The sequence below is a fragment of the Cibotium barometz genome, chromosome 47 (genome assembly GCF_041138505.1).
Source record: "Cibotium barometz isolate CiBa-2024 chromosome 47, ASM4113850v1, whole genome shotgun sequence".
NCBI lineage: Eukaryota > Viridiplantae > Streptophyta > Polypodiopsida > Cyatheales > Cibotiaceae > Cibotium > Cibotium barometz.
Genome location: NC_141092.1, coordinates 41,715,917 through 41,732,325, shown reverse-complemented (window position 1 = coordinate 41,732,325; position 16,409 = coordinate 41,715,917).

The following is a 16,409-nucleotide window of genomic DNA, read 5'->3' as shown; positions in this document are numbered from 1 at the left end:
ATTCACATCCCATATCATTCATTCACGTCCTGATTCACATGCCATCACATCTCATCCATTCACCATATCGCCGTCACATCCTTTAACATATACATTCGCATTCATTATTCCACCTACACCTCCACATTCGTACATCCACATCCATATCCACATCTATACATCCCCATCCACATCCGCATTCATACATCCACATCCATATCCACATCCATACTTCTACATCCACATCCACATCCATACATCCATTTTCACATCCACATTCATACATCCACATCCATATCTACATCCACATTCATACATCCACATCCATATTCATACATCCACATCCACATGCACATTCATGCATCCACATCCACATCCACATCCACATCTACATCCATACATCCATTTCCACATCCACATTCATACGTTCACATCCACATCCACATCCATACATCCATATCCACATCCACATTCATACATCCACATCCATACATCCACATCCATACATCCATATCCACATTCATACATCCATATCCACATCCACATCCATACATCCATTTCCATACATCCACATCCATTTCCATACGCATCTTATCACATCCCTTTTACATGTTATTACTATTTAATAGTTTTTTTCTAGATTAATACCGATAATAGGACTTTTTCTAAACTTCAGTCACTTGCTTAGTTTAAATTAAAGATTCTTTTCTGTGACGACTATTTCCATATTGCTCTCAGTTCCTCAATTGAATTTTATTTCATATTCTTCTTTTAAATAAAAGAATTCATGGGATTTATAGAATTCAATTCTACCCATATTTCTTCATTTGGTAAAAATAACCATAAATCAAATTTATACTAAAACTTCCTCTTCTTCCCATTTAATTTCTAGGATTCCAATTACCATGGGAATTCCTCTTTTTGTATTTAATTAATTACATTCCAACGTCTTGGGAATTCCTTTTTTTCCAACAAGTATTTCTTATATAATAAATTCATCTAAATTAAAATATCCATTATTTCAATATGTTAGAAATTTCTATTTGCCCAACTAAATGAGGGAATTCCAAATGTTGTAAGAATTCCTCTTTTGACATTTAAATATTTCTCATAGATAAATAAATTTATCTAAAAATTGCATCTTTGAAATTAAATGATCCCATAATTCCAATATGATAAGAAATTCTCTTTTCTCATCCAATCATGGAATTCCAAATGTAATGGGAATTCCTCTTTTAACATTTAATTATTTCTCATAGATAAATAAATTTATCTAAAATTTTCATCTTTGAAATTAAATGAATTATCCCATAATTCCAATATGATAAGAAATTCTCTTTTCTCATCCAATCATGGAATTCCAAATGTAATGAAAATTTCTCTTTTAATATTTAATTATTTCTCATAGATAAATAAATTTATCTAAAAATTTTATCTTTGAAATTAAATGAATTATCCCATAATTCCAATATGATAAGAAATTCTCTTTTCTCATCCAATCATGGAATTCCAAATATAAAGAGAATTCCTCTTTTAACATTTAATTATTTCTCATAGATAAATAAATTTATCTAAAAATTTCATCATTGAAATTAAATGAATTATCTAATAATTCCAAAATGACAAGAATTTCTCTTTTCTCATCCAATCATGGAATTCCAATTGTAATGGGAATTCCTCTTTTGACATTTAAACTTATCTAAGCAAAAGATAAATTTAATTAAATTATTCTCTTAAAATTTAAATAAAATCTCCATTAATTTCTTTGCACTAGGAATTACACTTTCCTTATTTAAATATTTGAATTCCAATATGGTGGGAATTCCTCTTTCATCATAAAAATTTATCTATACAAAAAGATAAATTTAACTAAAATCTTTCTTTAATTTTTTTACATAAATTATACATAATCTTAGCATTCCAATTCTTTTCTCTAAATCAATGGAATACATGGATTCCCAAGGTCAATGGGGATTACTCTTTTAACATAAAATTTAATTACTAGAAATTTCTCTTTTTCTTAATTCAATAATTATGCATAAACATAAAAATCAATTTCTCCATGATTACAATGAAAATCTTTCTATTAATCTAGGATGATAATTCCTAGAATATGGTAGGAAGTCCTCTTTTCATACTTTGAATGAAAATATTTTATGTGTAAATTTTACAGAAAATTCACCATAGCTCCGTTGTTGCTGCTATTACTGATAAATCTCAATTTATCTTAAAAGAATGAACTTTAACATTATAGATATGATTAGAATGATCCCTAATTGGATCATTAACCCATTATGGATTGAATCATAAGTTTTCATGAAATAACTAACTTAAAAACATAAAAAAGTCATTAATTTGGCCTCCAATTAAACAAGCATAGAATCTATTCTTGGATTAGGGAAAAGCTTCATGAGAAGCTTCATTTGGATTGAGAATAGGTCATGGGAATGACCATTCTTTGAGAGAGAGAGAGAGAGAGAGAGAGAGAGATTACATAAAAATCATTAAAATTGAGCATAAATGGAAATTTATATATTTCCTTACTACCATTCATCAATTAACTTCAATAGCATTAAAAAGCCATTCCAATTAAGCTTCTCAAGCTTGAGAGGGGTTGAGAAGAGAGAAACATTGAGAAATTATAGAAAAAGGTCAAAATTCACCCTTTACCTTACAAATTTCTTGATTCTTTGATCACGGTAGAGGCCCCCAACCAATCAATTGGTTTGGTATGTTGATGGAGCCACCAATAGAGATTGAAGAAAGAGGGAAGCTCCAATTTCTTCAATTTGGAGAGAATTTTAGAGAATAGTAAAAATTATCATTATTTCAACATAATTCTGGTATAGTATAATTCTCATATTTTTTTACAAAGGGCTCAGGTTCTATTTATAGGAGAGGGAGGCTCTAACCAAGACCAACTAATTTCTAGAATTTTCCAGATTCACTTTGGTTGAATTTGGACCAGATTTGGACCTAGTTTGGTTCCTTTTTTATTCCGTTTGATCTAGGAGAGAGGAGAGATAAAAATATCACATAATTTTTGAGTTTAAAACTCATTCAAGCATGTGAAGTAGGCGCCTCCTTGAAGGGACTCCCCTTCCTCACACGTGTCAAAATGGAATCATTATACCCAAAATATCTTTTTTTTTATAGTAATACTCATAGTTTTTTACTAATAATCCTTGTACATAGTCAACTCTTCATCTTATGTGAGCATTTACTCATTTTTGGGTATTTATCTTTTATAAATTGGATTTATCTCCTCCCCACACATGGATTGATCTTATTAGTCCATAGGAACCGTAATTGGACCATAATCCAAAAATTTCTAAAAATCTAGACCCTTAGGCTAAGGTCCTTTATACCCATTTCCAATTAAGTCCAATTGCACATTGGAAAGTTCTTTTTGAATTTCTGTTTCAGGGGAATTCGTTTTAAACACTAGGAGGATTTTTATATCCAAAAATATCTCAATTTTAGACTACCTCCCTCTAGACATTTTCTCTCTCTAGATCAAAACAGGGTAAAACAAAATCTTTCTTTTATTTCAGAGAGGGGAATAATTATAAGATCAGAAGGGGAGGTTCTTACACCTGCACACCTCAAAAAATCTGGAGGGAGGAATCTTACAACAGTATAGTTGCCCTATAGCTTTACTCCCGCGAAGAAAGCTCCACAATCAGAGATCATTTGCCGGTGCCTCCCGTAGAGCTCCCAACAAGGGTGTAGTTGCCAACACAAATAGGGAAGAGTAAATGAAGCTCTTACCCTCGTACCGCTTCCTTTGCTTATCTTGCTTGCAGTAGCTCAGCCCTTAGCATGAACCAAGCTCTGATACCATGAAAAGATGCAGGGGAGAAGAGAGCTTGAGCTCTTGCTTGCTTCTCTTGCTTGCAAAGCAGCTCAGCCCTTAGCATAAACCAGTCTCTGATACCATGAAAAGATGCAAGGGAGAAGAGAGCTTGAGCTCTTGCAAGCGCACACACACACTCACAAAACCTAAAAGAGAACACACAAGGTGAGAGGCTGAAAATCTTCTTCTTCTTCACCCAACACTCAACACACCATATACAAAGATAAGAGTACACACCATATGAAAAGGTACTCAACTAAATATATACTAGGGTTCTCTACAGTGTGAACCCAACTAAATGAGCTGGCGCTATAACTATGCCAGTCTCTAGACAGGCTGTCACACAGCCTGTCATCCCACTGGCCGCATATCACCCATGATCTCACCAACCATGCCAGTGGTGTAAGTGTGGGGCCTATCCCCCCAGACGGGTCATCAGTGTCCCCACCGCCTCACTAGATGAGCTCGATATCTCAACAAAGATGAAGAGTGGACTAAGGACCAAAGAAAAGAATTATAAAATTGAATTTTGACACCTCAGTGTGGGGATCTCCCCTCATGAAGTAGGTGCCTTTTTCTCATCATTACCCCCAATTTTTAATCAATAAAATGAGATATTTTCATCTCTCTTCTCTCCTGTTTCAAATCTAGATCCAAAAACTAAGCTGAACTGACCCAAAAATGGTCAAAATTTTACCAAATTGATCTGAAAAATTCTAAAATCAGTTTGCTTGGTTAGAGGCTCACTTTTTCCTGTAAATAGAAGCCTCCCCCTTTATAAAAGCTTGATGGTGTTTATGCATTGTTACTCTACTCTTGTCCTCGGCCACCTACATTGAATTTTTTAATAATTCAATTGTTTTTGGCCTAATCCTCTCCAAAATGAATTGGTGGTCACTATTGCTTCAAACAAGAGTAGAACCCTCAATCCCTCAAGCCAAAGGAGAGCTTACAAGCTCCATGTAAGCTGATTTTCTTACTTTGTTTACAAATTATAATGAAAAATCTATGGTTTTCTTTATTTTTATGTTTTACAAATGATTGAATTAAATTCAAATGTTATGCCTTTGATGAAAAGACCACCCCCTTCTCTTCTTTACATTCCAACCTTTCTTAATCCTAGAAAGATTAACTAAGTGATTAATTAAACTCTTCTTATTGTTTACTCTCTTGAATTTAGAAAATTATGTAGATTGGAGTTCTATAATTCTAAATTGGGTTGATTGGAGTTCTAAAATTATGTAGATTGGAGTTCTATAATTCTAAATTGGGTTGATTAAGTTAAGTGAAGAAAGATAAAAATGAGAAATGATCAGCCATACAAAGGAGGTTATGGCAAAATTTTTTAGAATTTTGTGAAAAAGAAAGTTTGTTTTTATGTTATTCCAAAAGAGTAATTCCCACCATTTTTGCATCTAAAAGAAATATTCTAATTACTCCATCATGTATATATTCACCTATGAATATGCATGGATATCACTGATATTAATTATTAAATTTAATTTCTATGCTTAGAAAGATGCATAATGGAATTTTTTGTTCTTATTAAATTTGATTTCTATGCATAGAAAAATGCACAAAGAAATTTTCTTTATTATAAAAGTGTTATTCTTATTAAATTTGATTTCTATGCATAGAAAGATGCATAAAGGAAATTTTCTTATTATAAAAGTGTTATTCTTATTAAATTTGATTTCTATGCATAGAAAGATGCATAAAGGAATTTTTTTATTACAAAAGTGTTATTCTTAGTAAATTTGATTTCTATGCATAGAAAGATGCATAAAGGAAATTTTTTTATTACAAAAGTGTTATTCTTATTAAATTTGATTTCTATGCATAGAAAGATGCATAAAGAAAAATTTTTTATTACAAAAGTGTTATTCTTATTAAATTTGATTTCTATGCATAGAAAGATGTATAAAGAAAAAATTTTTATTATAAAAGTGTTATTCTTATTAAATTTAATTCCTATGTATAGAAAGATGCATAAAGAAATTTTTTTATTATAAAAGTGTTATTCTTATTAAATTTGATTTCTATGCATAGAAAGATGCATAAAGGAATTTCTTTGTTATAAAAGTGTTATTCTTATAAAAATTGATTTTTATGCATAAATAGATGCATAAAAAAGTGTTATTCCTACCAAATTTGATTTTATGCATAAATAGATGCATAAAAGGATTTTTTTATAAAAGTGTTATTCCCATTGAAGTTGATTTTTATGCATAAATAGATGCATAAAGAAATTTTATATCAAAATTAGAATTCTCTTAAATTCTATGTTTAAATTCTATGAGTATTTGATAAATGAATAATTAAATACCCTAAGAGAGAAATTTCTATCGTTTTATATTCACACGAAGGATTGGAAAAAGAAAAATCAGGAAATCTATCAAGATCAAAATATTCAGATAAATGATTAATTTATTCCTCATTAGAATTTGTAGCTAATTTAGAAATCAGTTAAGTGAATATTCAAAGAAAGAAATTCAGTAAAACAGTAACTGAATTATCAAACCTTTTCGAGAAAGATAGTTCAGGAAAAATCTTATCCAACTCGAACCTTGAATTGGACTATGACCAAGACCAAACTTTTTCGTCAGTTTTGAGGAAAGAAGGTGTGACCAGTTTAGAAAAATACACTCAAAACTCTCCCCAAATCTGAAACTAAGTTTAAGACCCTTCTAATTAATCTGTGGATCAAGGTCATAGAATTCGAGGAATTTTGGAAGGAAATTCAGAATTCCGATCAAGAAGTTTTGGGGATACTGATTCAAGAAATACTCCTTGTATTCAAAAGAAAATCAAACTGAAAACTTGCATAGAAATCGTGTTTTCTTAAAGGACTGTCTTACGCCAGAATGCTGGAGGGAGCATTTGGTATATGTTTTTCTAAGGGAAGTTCGGTTGCAACAGCAGCAGCTGGTGGCGAGTGTTCAAAGGACGGCTCACGCGGCAAAGCCTACCTAGGTCTTGACCAGCCTCGATATGGTTGAAAAATGGTGTGCTTCCGATACGATGGGCGAGAGCCAACGAAGCGGTCCCTGAGTGAAGTGCCAAGACACCTAAGGAGGATTCTGGAGGGTTCTAACTAGGAGATGCCAGGGGCTCGCAGTGCATATGACACCCATGCGTATGTCATGGAAGATATGTATAATGGACGAAATGATTATTGTAATCTGTTTACTGGATCTCGTTGTTGCTGACTAGTTGGTCTCAAAACGGAGAGTCCAGAGTGATACTGTTTTATGAGAAACAAGGGACTGGATGGAATTTTTGAGTTATGACATTTGTAACCAATAACTATTTGTCAACGGATTATTTTATATGTTAAAGTTTTAAAGAGGAGTGTGTGCATATCTGTATTTGAAAGCAAAAGTTAAGAAAGGCATTCAATTATGGGTGGGTGAGTAATTGTCTGGTTCTACCGATTCCAGTTGGGTTGGGTGGTGGCTAACCCATGGGCCGGCGGATGGGGCTAGGCTAAAATCAGTGGAGTTTTAATAATTAAATTAAAATAATAGGAATACGCTTAGAATTCAAGTAGTTAAATAAAAACCTGAAGAATTTCTCAAATGAGTAGATCAATGGGTTGTGCTTGACTTTCGGTTAAGAAAAAAAGTGTTGATTTCCTCAAATGATTAGATCGACGGTTGTGCCTGATTTCAGTTAGAAAAAAAGCGTTGATTTCTTCAAACTAAGTCAATGATAGTTTTCCTTCTATCTGGTTTAATCAGGTGGTTTAATCAGGTGAAGGATAGTTTAGTCTCTTGACCCCGTTAAAGAAAATAAAAAAGATGGAATCGTCCCCGTTTTTCGAGCAAGGGAAATTTTCTCGATTTTGGTTTTGGAATGACCACCAAATTAGTCTCATGTCCGGACATTCGAGGGCGAGGCCTCGAGTGGGAAACCCTACCCCGCGCAATGTTGAGATATCGAGCTCATCTAGTGAGGCGGTGGACACTAATGACCCGCCTGGGGGATAGGCCCCTCACTTACACCACTGGCATGATTGGTGAGATCATGGGTGATATGCGGCCAGTGGGATGACAGGCTGTGTGATAGCCATTCTAGAGACTGGCATAGTTATAGCGCCAGCTTATTTAGTTGGGTTCACACTATAGAGAACCCTAGTATGTATTTGGTTGAGCACCTTTTTATATGGTGTGTACTCTTATCTTTGTATATGGTGTGTTGAGTGTTGGGTGAAGAAGAAGAAGATTTTCAACCTCTCACCTTGTGTGTTCTCTTTTAGGGTTTTGTGAGTGTGTGTGTGTGCTTGCAAGAGCTCAAGCTCTCTTCTCCCCTGCATCTTTTCATGGTATCAGAGCTTGGTTCATGCTAAGGGCTGACCTGCAAGCAAGAGGAGCACAGGAAGCAGTACGAGGGTAAGAGCTTCATCTACTCTTCCCTATTTGTGTTGGCGACACCCTTGTCGGGAGCTCTACGGGAGTCACCGGTAAAAGATCTCAGATTGAGGAGCTTTCTTTGCGGGAGTAAAGCTATAGGGCAACTATATTGTCCTATAGGACTTTAATTTTTTGGCTGAAAACATGTTTTGGGCGCGTTACGACCTTCATTTTTTCAGAAAGCAGGCGATTTCGAGCACTGTGGGTAAGTCATCGATTCTCTGCAGAACTCTGTTTTAAGAACTGCAGGAAGACAGATTGGTTGTGCAGACATTGTGTGTGCTGCAAGGAGGTCAACAGTTGCCATTGGGTGTATGTATGCACATTGAGGTCACTGGTTGTGACCTCAAATGTCACTGGTTGTGACATTTGAGTGTAGTACAGTACCGTTTTGCAGAAAATACAGCAGTTTGTGCAGGACAAACTAGGGTGCTGTTTCTGGTAAATTTGTGTATCTGGCAAGATGTCAAATGATGGCATAGCTTGATAAGAACAACTTCCATGCTTGGAGGTTCAAGCTGACAAATTTCCTGATGGGAGCATGAAGAGGCACCGGAGATACCGGAGATCAATCCAACTGTTGCAGATGTGAAAGAGTTCAAGGATTGGAACCAAGGAGCCAAAAAAGTTATGTATTGGCTCTCTATCAATATACAGGACACCATGATTGGGCACATACAGGATGCCAAGTCCCCCAAGGAGTTGTGGGACACCTCGGTAAAACTCTATGAAATGAATACCAAGGCACAAAAGATACAAATGAAGAATGAACTTCATAATGTGGAGAAAAAGAGTATGTCTATGAATGACTATGCATTGAATATCAAGGGTATTGTGGAATCCCTTGCATCTATTGGTGTTTCAGTAGATGATGATGATAAGGTGGAAGTCTGTTTACGTGGTCTCGCGCCACAATACAAGGCGTTCAAGACGTCTATTCAGACTCGAGAAAACATTCCCAATTTCACAGATTTGGTGTCTATGTTGATTATAGAAGAGAAGAGCTTGGGTGAAGACCAACAGCCTTCACAAAACAAAAATTAATTAGAGCAACATGCCTTCTATACAAGTTCAGGAAGAGGACGAGGTAGAGGAGGCCATGGACGTAGCCAAGGAGGTGGCTGAATAGGTAATCAGAATTATGACCAGCAGCAGCAACAACAACAATTCCAGAATTCACAATAACAACAACACGTAGGTGGAAGAGGCCAATTCAGAGGCAGGGGGAGTCAAAGAGGTCATGGAAATTGGCAAAGGCAGTATAATGATACACATGGATGCTTTTATTGTGGTAAGCCTAGACATGTGTAGGCAGATTGTATAAGAAGCAAGCTAACATGCAAAATGGAAAATTACAGCAAAACAACTATGCATCCTCAAGTAGAAACAATGAGGATAATGAAAGGTTGTTTGTTATGCAACATGTCATTAATGCCATGTCTGAAAATGCTAAAGCAGCACATAAAGATGATGTATGGTACGTTGATTCAAGTGCTTCGAACCACATGACAAGTCATGGGAGTGGTTCAAGGAGATGAAAAACCTTGAAAGACCAGGTTTTGTGGAAACAAGGGATGACACTGCTCATCCAATTGCCCATGTTGGAGATGTGCCATTGTCTATGATGCAGGATGGCAAAGTGAAGTACCTTGCAGATGTACTTCATGTTCCGAACATAACAAAGAATCTGGTTTCAGTTGGCCAGATGATTCAGCAGGGTTTTCAGGTTCGGTTTAATCCTGATGGTTGTTGTTATGTTGAAGACTTTAAAGACAAGTGCAGGTTGGTTGCAAAAGGCAACAGAGTGGGCAAAATGTTTACATTAAATGTAAACATGCCTAAAGTGAGTGCATCGATGTGTGCAAATGGTTCAGGAATTATTGCAGACAGACATTTGGCATAAAAGAATTGGACATGTGAATGTGCAGAGAATGAAGTGTTGAGATATCGAGCTCGTCTAGTGAGGCGGTGGCCACTGATGACCCGCCTGGGGGATAGGCCCCACACTTACACCACTGGCATGGTTGGTGAGATCTTGGGTGATATGCGGCCAGTGGGATGACAGGCTATGTGACAGCCATTCTAGAGACTGGCATAGTTATAGCGCCAGCTTATTTAGTCAGGTTCACACTATAGAGAACCCGTGTATGTATTTGGTTGAGTACCTTTCATATGGTGTGTTGAGTGTTGAGCAGAGAAGAAGAAGATTTCAGCCTCTCACCTTGTGTGTTCTCTATTAGGGTTTTGTGAGTGTGTGTGTGTGCTTGCAAGAGCTCAAGCTCTCTTCCCCCTGCATCTTTTCATGGTATCAGAGCCTAGTTCGTGCTAAGGGCTGAGTTGCAAGCAAGAGAACCACAGGAAGCGGTACGAGGGTAAGAGCTTCAACTACTCTTCCCTATTTGTGTTGGTGACTACACCCTTGTCGGGAGCTCTATGGGAGGCACCGACAACGATCTCTGATTGAGGAGCTTTCTTCGCGGGAGTAAAGCTATAGGGCATCTATACTGTCCTATCGGACTACATTTTCTGGGCCGAAAACGCGTTTCGGGCGTATCTAGACCTCCGTTTTTCAGAAAGCAGACGATTTCGAGCACTGCGGGTAAGTCATCGATTCTCTGTAGAACTCTGTTTTAAGAACTGCAGGAAGACAGATTGATTGTGCAGACACTATGGGTGCTGCAAAGAGGTCTACAGTTGCCATTGGGTGTATGTATGCACATTGAAGTCACTGGTTGTGACATTTGAGAGTACTACAGTACTGCTGTGTAGAAAATACAGCAGTTTGTGCAGAAAAACCAGAGTGCAGTTTCTGGTAAAATTGTGTGTTTGACAAAATGTCAAATGATGGGATAACCCAGATTGTGGCTGAGAAGCTTGACAAGAATAACTTCCATGCTTGGAGGTTCAGGTTGACGAATTTCCTGATGGGAAAAGGCTATTGGGACTACATTGAAGGTGAGCATGAAGAGGCACCGGAGATACCGGATATAAATCCGACTGCTGCAGATGTGAAAGAGTTTAAAGACTGGAACCAAGGAGCCAGGAAGGTTATGTATTGGCTCTCCATTAGTATACATGACACCATGATTGGGCACATTCAGGATGCCAAGTCCCCCAAGGAGGCGTGGGACACCTTGGTAAAGCTCTATGAAACAAATACCAAGGCACGTAAGATACAGTTGAAGAATGAACTTCATACTGTGGAGAAAAAGAGCATGTCTGTGAATGACTATGCGTTGAAGATAAAGGGTATTGTGGAATCCCTTGCATCTATTGGTGTGTCAGTAGATGATGATGATAAGGTGGAAGTCTGTCTACGTGGTCTCGGGCCACAATACAAGGCGTTCAAGACGTCTATTCAGACTCAGGAAAACATTCCCAACTTTACAGATTTGGTGTCTATGCTTATTATCAAAGAGAACAGCTTGGGTGAAGATCAACAGTCTTCACAAAGCAAAAACAGTTCAGAACAACAGGCCTTCTACACGAGTTCAGGAAGAGGACGAGGTAGAGGAGGCCGTGGACGCGGTCAAGGAGGTGGCCGAACAGGTAATCAGAATTATGGTCAGCAGCAGCAACAACAACAACAGTCCCAGAATCAACAACAACAACAACAACACGCAGGTGGAAGAGGCAAATTCAGAGGCAGGGGGAGTCAAAGAGGCCGTGGAAATTGGCAAAGGCAGTATAATGATGCACATGAATGCTATTATTGTGGTAAGCCTGGACATGTGCAGGTAGAATGTTATAAGAAGCAGGCTGACATGCAAAATGGAAAAGTGCAGCAAAACAACTATGCATCCTCCTCAAGCAGAAATAATGAGGATAATGAAAGGTTGTTTGTTATGCAGCATGTCATGAATGCCATGTCTGAAAATGTTAATGCAGCACAAAAAGATAATGTATGGTATGTGGATTCAGGCGCTTCGAACCACATGACAAGTCATGGGGAGTGGTTCAAGGAGATGAAAAACCCGGAAAGACCAAGTTTTGTGGAAACAGGGGATGACACTGCTCATCCAATTGCCCATGTTGGAGATGTGCCATTGTCTATGCAAGATGGCAAAGTGAAGTACCTTGCAGATGTACTTCATGTACCAAACATAACAAAGAATCTGGTTTCAGTTGGCCAGATGATTGAGCAGGGTTTGCAGGTTCGGTTTAACCTTGATGGGTGTTATGTTGAAGATTTTAAAGACAAGTGCAGGTTGGTTGCAAAAGGCAACAGAGTGGGCAGAATGTTTACATTGAATGTAGACATGCCTGAAATGAGTGCTGCGATGTTTGCAAATGGTTCAGGAGTTGTTGCAGACACAGACATATGGCATAAAAGAATTGGACATGTAAATGTGCAGAGATTGAAGTCTATGTAGACAAAAGGAATTGTGACAGGGCTGCCAAAATTTAAAGTGGAAGGTATGCAGAAAATATGTGAAGCATGCCAATTTGGGAAGCAAACAAAGCATGTGTTTCCACGTAACAGATATGTGAGCAGAAATGCACTAGATGTTGAGCATTCAGATGTATGGGGTCCTACGAAGACCATATCTATGGGAGGCTGCAAGTATTATGTGACTTTCATTGATGACCACACAAGGAAAGTGTGGGTATATTTCATGAAAGAGAAGAGTGAGGTGTTCACTCACTTTCAGAATTTTAGAGTTTTGGTTGAAAAGCAAACAGGGAAATATGTCAAGTGCCTAAGGTCAGATGGAGGGGGAGAATACTTCTCCAATGAGTTCTCTGAATTTTTGAAGAAGAATGGTATTCGGAGGCAGTTTACATGCAGATATACTCCGCAGCAAAATGGAGTTGCTGAGCGGAAAAACAGGCACATTGCTGAGATTGCGCAAGGAAAACTGCATTTGGATGCAGTGAGACGCATACTGAGGTATGTGAGGTCTACTTTGCATTGTGGACTATTCTATGAGACTGGGACAGAGATATGTGTACATGGGTACACAGATGCTGATTAGGCTGGTAGTATCTCAGATAGAAGATCTACCAGTGGCTTCATGTTTTCTTTGGGGAGTGCTGTTGTGACTTGGAGCAGCAAGAAGCAGCCTACGGTTGCTCTATCGAGTACAGAGGCCGAGTACAGAGGAGCTGCTATGGCAGCATGTGAGGTAGCTTGGTTGAGAAAGCTACTTGCAGATTTGGGTCTATCAGTGGATAGACAAGTTGTCATTTTTTGTGACAACATTAGCAGTATACAGTTGGCCAGGAACCCAGTCTTTCATGCTCGTACGAAGCATATAGAGGTCCACTACCACTTCGTCAGAGAGAAGGTCTTGGCAGGAGACCTTGACCTTGTTTATGTCAGCACAGAGGATCAGGTAGCTGACATCTTCACCAAAGCATTGGGTACAGAGAAGCTCCGCAGATTCAGGGCTTCGCTTGGTGTACATGAGATGGAGTTGAGCTCGAGGGGGAGTGTTGAGATATCGAGCTCGTCTAGTTAGGCGGTGGCCACTGATGACCCGCCTGGGGGATAGGCCCCACACTTACACCACTGGCCTGGTTGGTGAGATCTTGGGTGATATGCGGCCAGTGGGATGACAGGCTGTGTGACAACCATTCTAGAGACTGGCATAGTTATAGCGCCAGCTCATTTAGTCGGGTTCACACTATAGAGAACCCATGTATGTATTTGGTTGAGTACCTTTCATATGGTGTGTTGAGTGTTGAGCAGAGAAGAAGAAGATTTCAGCCTCTCACCTTGTGTGTTCTCTATTAGGGTTTTGTGAGTGTGTGTGTGTGCTTGCAAGAGCTCAAGCTCTCTTCCCCCCTACATCTTTTCATGAAGTCTATGCAGACTAAAGGAATTGTGATAGGGCTGCCAAAGTTTAAAGTTTAAGGTATGCAGAAAATATATGAAGCATGCCAATTTGGAAAGCAAACAAAGCATGTATTTCCACGTAACACAAATGTGAGCAGAAATGCTCTAGATGTTGTGCATTCAGATGTATGGGGTCCTATGAAGACCATGTCTATGGGAGGCTGCAGGTATTATGTGACATTTATTGATGACCACACAAGGAAAGTGTGGGTATACTTCATGAAGGAGAAGATGGATGAGGAGATGGATGCACTATATGGAAATGGATGAGGAGATGGATGAGGAGATGGATGCACTATATGGAAATGAGACTTGGGATTTAGTGCAATTGCCTGAAGGCAAGAAAGCCATTGGATGCAAGTGGGTGTACAAAGTAAAACATAATAGTGATGGAAGCATAAGCAAGTACAAGGCTAGATTGGTAGCCAAAGGATATGCGCAGACATATGGCATTGACTATGAGGAGTTGCCCCGAAGATGGCAACAATGAGAGTTGTGATAGCAATGGCTGCGTCAAAGCAATGGTCTTTACATCAGATGGATGTAAAGAATGCATTCTTGCATGGGGATTTGCAGAAAGAGGTGTATATGTTGCAGCCACCTAGTTATGAGGATGTGAGTCACCTCGAGCATGTTTGCAGGTTGAAGAAAGCCTTGTATGGCTTAAAACAAGCACCAAGAGCATGGTCTGACAAGATATCTGAATATATTGTCACTATTGGCTTTCATGTAGCCAATGCAGATTTCTCATTGTATGTGAGACACAGTGATAGAGGGGTTGTGCTTGTTGTCATCTAAGATGAAGGATCTGGGGGAGCTCAGATATTTGTTGGGCATTGAGGTGATTAAGTCACCACATGGTATTGGATTACTGTAGAGACAGTATGGCTTGGACATGTTGTCCAAGTATGGTATGACAGGCTATAAGCCTATCTCAATGCCATTGGATCAGAATGGCAAGTTGAGTGCACATTTAGGAGAGATTTTGGAGGATCTTACTATGTATAGTAGGGAGCTTGATCTACATGACGATCACTAGGCCAGATTTGAGCTATGCTGTTGGGTTGGTGAGTCAGTTTATGCAGGTTCCTCAGAAGCTACATTTGGATGCATTGAGATGTATACTGAGGTATGTGAGGTCTACTTTGCATTGTGGACTATCTTATGAAACTGGGACAGAGATATGTGTACATGGGTACACAGAGATATGTGTACATGGGTACACAGATGCTGATTGGGCTTGTAGTATCTCAGATAGAAGATCTACTAGTGGCTTCATGTTTTCTTTGGGGAGTGTTGCTGCTATGACTTGGAGCAGCAAGAAGCAGCCTACGGTTGCTCTATCCAATATAGAGGCCGAGTACAGAGGTGCTGCTATGGCAGCATGTGAGGTAGCTTGGTTGAGAAAGCTACTTGTTGCAGATTTGGGTCTATCAGTGGACAGACAAGTTATCATTTTTGGTGACAACATTAGAGCAATATACAGTTGGCCATGAACCTAGTTTTTCATGCCCGCACAAAGCATATAGAGGTCCACTACCATTTTGTCAGAGAGAAGGTTTTGGCAGGAGACGTTGACCTTGTTTATGTCAGCACCCACACAGGATCAAGTTGCTGACATCTTCACCAAAGCATTGGTGGGTACAAAGAAGCTCCGCAGATTCAGGGCTTTGCTTGGTGTACATGAGATGGAGTTGAGCTCAAGGAAGGGGGAGTGTTGAGATATCGAGCTCATCTAGTGAGGCGGTGGACATGATGACCCGCCTAGGGGATAGGCCGCTCCACACTTACACCACTAGCATGGTTGTTGGTGAGATCATGTCATGAGGCGCACAGGCCGTGGTAGGCAGCCGGATCCTCTTACCGATGATGAAGAGTTAGATCCGGATGTTCGTAAAGCCCTGCACCGATCCCAACCTGGTCCCTTCAAGGGTGAAGGGGAACAGTTAGGAGAAGTAGTGGAAAATGGATCAAGGCAATGAAAGAGTACTTTGATGTAATCAGTTATAATGAGAAGAGCAAGATGGCTCTCGCCAAATTGAAAATTGTGGAAACAGCCAGGGTCGCATCATGGAGGATCCATTGCAAGAAAAATCGTCTCGACCAAAATACCCAAACCTGGTCATATCTTAAAGCTTACCTTATGAAGAGGTTCTGTCCTCCGGGCTTCCTGGAAACCAAAATGAATGAGTTCTTCGAACTGAAGTAGGATAGCCGGACGATTTGAGAAATGGCACCTTGGGATCTTGTGGGTTATCCTTGAAAAATGGAAGGTTATTATGGATTTGGAAGTATCATGGTACATCAAGCAAGGCTCATGGAA